Genomic DNA, 3403 nt, shown 5'->3' with positions numbered 1-3403 from the left:
AGATCAAAAGCAACCCTATAAGACTTTGTGAAAATATTTATTTCTGGCATGCAAATCAATTCATTAAGACTTAAACATCCCTCTATTCCTCATCACCACACTCAAATCAACATCAACTTATCAAATATCATAGTTCATCTTAAGGGATCATGCTAAATATGCATGCAAATGCAACTATATGAAATTATATAAAAACAAACAAATATGTCCTAAATGAACAATCATGCAAAAATATGAATGAACTACAACTAAACATGCAACATAAATCTATATGAATCTATATGGACACACACTACTAATCCTTACATTATCACCCCCAAACTTAAAATTTTCAATGTCCTCATTGAAGGTAATAATAAGGATTTCAGGCATACCTAGTCGTCGGAAAGATCACCCTCTTCGGGTGGAGGATCAGGTGGCCAATCAACCTCGCCACCAGTGTCTCGAACAACAGTACCGAAAGCATGTGTCAAATCTGCAGCAAAATGACGGTGAATGTCGTGCATGGCCTCCATACGCCTAGTTACTCGCCTGTACTGCTCATCACCAATACCGGTCCTATCAACTACCTGCTGCACATGAGAAGAACCCTCTATAGGCACTGGAGGATCCGTTCGGCTACCCGCTACATTATCAAAGATATATCCCAACCCCTTGTCAGGGGGTGCACCTAAGAATGAATAACTCAAGTGATTTGGCTGTCGGTTGAGCTTAAGTATGGGAGCTTCTTGAGTAAATGGTTCAAAACGCTCTTGAGAAATTTTCAGCTCTGCTAACCCAAGAGAATCGAATGGCATATCCAACTTCTTCTCCCACGGAGGTGCATTCAAAACCTGCAGTTGCTCTACTCCTCCTTCATCTTCAAAAACTGAGTCAACCCGCTCTATTTTAAAGCACTCTTCTTTTTCTGTGGGTAACTTTATTGCCTTGAACACATTAAAAGTGACCTTTTGATCGTAAACCTTCATCGAAAGCTCTCCTTTTTGCACATCGATCATAGTTCGGCCTGTAGCCAAGAATGGTCTTTCCAAGATAATGGGAATCTTCTTATCTTCCTCGAAATCAAGAATTACAAAGTCAGCAGGGAAGAAGAGTTTATCCACCTTGACCAAGACATCCTCCACTATACCTCGTGGATAAGCGAAGGAATGGTCAGCTAGTTGCAATGACATGTATGTTGGTTTCGGATCAGGCAGACCAAGCTTCTTGAAGATAGATAAAGGCATTGGATTAATGCTAGCTCCTAAATCACATAAACACTTGTCGAACGATAAGTTTCCGATGGTGCAAGGAATAGTGAAGCTTCCAGGATCTTTAAGCTTCGGAGGCAACTTCTGTTGCAGCACAGCACTGCATTCCTCCGTGAGAGCAACGGTCTGTAAGTCATCGAGATTCACTTTCCGAGAGAGAATACCTTTCATAAACCTCGCATAGCTAGGCATCTTTTCAAGAGCTTCAGCGAAAGGTATGTTGATATGAAGTTTCTTGAACACCTCCAGAAACATAGCAAATTGCTTATCCAGCTTTTTTTTCTGCAGCCTCTTAGGAAAAGGAGGTGGAGGATAGATCTGTTTCTCCCCTGTATTACCCTCAGGAGGAGTGTGTTCCACAGTAGTCTTCCTTGGTTCAACCTCTACTTCCTTCTGCACATCTTCTTCAGCCAAAACTTCAGATTCTGGAACTTGAGACTTTTCAGGCTCTTTGTCTTGCTGGGGGCTTGCGACCTTTCCAGAGCTTAAGGTGATGGCGTTCACCTGTTCTTCAACTTCCCTCTTGCCTGGATTTGTTTCTGTATCACTAGGAAGCATTCCGGGTGGCCGATTCAATAAGGCATTAGCAATTTTCCCTATTTGGTTCTCTAGAGTCTTGATGCAAATAGCCTGGCTTTGGCATATAATAGCCTGGTTTTTGCACATAAGCCGCAACTCCTCCAATTCAGATTTTTCATTCGAAGATAGACCTACATCATGATTTTGTTGTTGAATTTGGAGTTGTTGTTTTGGTGCAATTTGTTGTTGAAAACCAGGAGGGTTGAATAGCTTATTTCCAAACTGCTGGAACGGCTGTTGCATCGCATTCTGATTGTTGCTCCAGTTGAAGTTAGGATGATTCCAGTTGTCAGGATGATAAGTGTCTGGAACTGGTTGTTGCGATCTCTGAAAGTTGCTCACAAACTGAGCTGAGTCACTAGATATAGCGCATTGTCCGGTCGCATGCGAACCTGCACACAGCTCACAAACACTAATTATCTGCCTAACACCATAGTTAGCCAGAGAATCGATCTTCATAGACAACGCCTTTAGTTGAGCAGTGATAGCCGTAGCTGTATCCACTTCCAGAACTCCTGCTACCTTGCCATGTGGATATCTCTGGGTTGGATACTGATATTCATTAGCAGCCATCAGTTCAATTAGATCATAAGCTTCCTTATAGCTCTTTGCCCATAATGCTCCGCCTGATGCTGCATCGAGCATGGGTCTGGACTGTGCTCCCAACCCATTGTAAAAACAAGTGATGATCATCCAATCAGGAATTCCATGATGAGGACACTTTCTAAGCATCTCCTTGTAGCGCTCCCAAGCTTCACTTAGCGATTCTCCCGTTTGCGGCGCAAATTGAGTAATAGCGTTTCTGATTGCAGCTGTCTTCGCCATAGGGAAGAATTTAGTAAGGAATTTCTGAGCAAGATCCTCCCAAGTAGTAATCGAACCAGCTGGTAGAGAGTGTAACCAGCTCTTAGCCTTGTCCCTCAGAGAGAATGGGAACAGTCTCAGCTTCACATCTTCTTCGGAAACACCGTTGAACTTGAAGGTGTCGCAGATCTCAATGAAATCCCTAATGTGCGTATTGGGATCTTCCGTTTGAGAACCCCCAAACTGGATTGAAGTCTGTACCCATTGAATTATGCCAGGCTTGATCTCAAAGGTATTAGCTGTGATAGCTGGCCGGATAATGCTAGATTGAATGTCATTGATCTTGGGTTGAGAAAAGTCCATCAAGGCTTTCGTTCGTGCTGCTGGATCTCCCATTGTAATGAGTACCTGAAACACAAACAAATAAACCGTGAAAGTAAAAGAATCCGAGTCAGTGAACTTTAACGACCACTGATGACAAGCACATAAACTAAAAATTAACACCGAGTCCCCGGCAGCGGTGCCAAAAACTTGTTAGGGTGAAAACACGCGCTAATATTCACGTAAGTATACGCGTTCGCAAGTAGTATAAGATATAAATCAGATTCGTTCTCACAGAGACTGGTTTAGGTTAAGTTCAATTTATGCACCTATGCAACAATGTATGGTTATCACGCAATGCTAAGACAAATAACAAATTGGGTTTTTATTAAACTAAGAGATTATACTAAATAACATTAACTAAGAGAATTGAGGTTGAATTAATATAT

The 3403-nt window shown here is 42.0% G+C and overlaps 1 non-coding gene across 1 annotated transcript; it reads left to right on the top strand.

The window, feature by feature from the left end:
* Positions 1-2532: 2532 nt before the first annotated feature.
* LOC141663190 (small nucleolar RNA R71) lies at positions 2533-2639 on the top strand. Its single transcript, XR_012551272.1, has one exon. It is a non-coding gene; the product is annotated as a small nucleolar RNA R71 (small nucleolar RNA).
* Positions 2640-3403: the final 764 nt, after the last annotated feature.

Source organism: Apium graveolens, chromosome 5 (assembly GCF_009905375.1).
Source record: "Apium graveolens cultivar Ventura chromosome 5, ASM990537v1, whole genome shotgun sequence".
In the NCBI taxonomy this organism is placed as follows: Eukaryota; Viridiplantae; Streptophyta; class Magnoliopsida; order Apiales; family Apiaceae; genus Apium; species Apium graveolens.
Note: the sequence above shows the minus strand (reverse complement) of the source record. Positions and strands in the feature narration are given on the sequence as shown.